The sequence below is a fragment of the Octodon degus genome, unplaced genomic scaffold, assembly GCF_000260255.1.
Source record: "Octodon degus isolate 3935 unplaced genomic scaffold, OctDeg1.0 scaffold00341, whole genome shotgun sequence".
NCBI classification, from domain to species: Eukaryota; Metazoa; Chordata; class Mammalia; order Rodentia; family Octodontidae; genus Octodon; species Octodon degus.
Genome location: NW_004524917.1, coordinates 301,905 through 302,487, shown reverse-complemented (window position 1 = coordinate 302,487; position 583 = coordinate 301,905).

Here is a 583-nt window from a genome sequence, read left to right as displayed (position 1 = left end):
CGGAGTAGAAAGAAGAGAATTATTTCCAATGATAAATTAACTGTTCCAGGGACCTTTTCCTATATTTTCTCCAACCTCCTTTCAAAAAATATTTTGAGGCAGTTTCTAAAGGTTTTTATTTTACAACATATATAAATACTGCAAAGGTCAGTAATATCACAAAATTAAAGATAAATTATGATTTAAATCTCATGCAAAGATTAAACAGGCCTACTATTAAGTCATATTCAATTGCTCTTGCCAAGTCCAGTTCTGAATTTCCTAGAAACTATACTAAAGAGAGACGCTTGATGTGCTTCACTGTTTGTGAGGTGAAAAGTATTGGGTTTTATGTCCTAACAGAAATTTAGATGTAAAGTGGTAATCCGTAACTTAGATTTTAAATATCTCTATAACTAGAAACTTTATTTGCTTGAATTACATCATCCTTCATGAATACAATAAAGAATTTGATAATTTTGAGAGCATTTGAAGTTATATTCTTTCATAAGAACCTGACAAGAATTATTTGTCTATTAAGAGGAGATTGAGGGGCCAGAGAGATGGCTCAGTGGAATAAGCACTTCCCTGGCAAGGGCAAGGA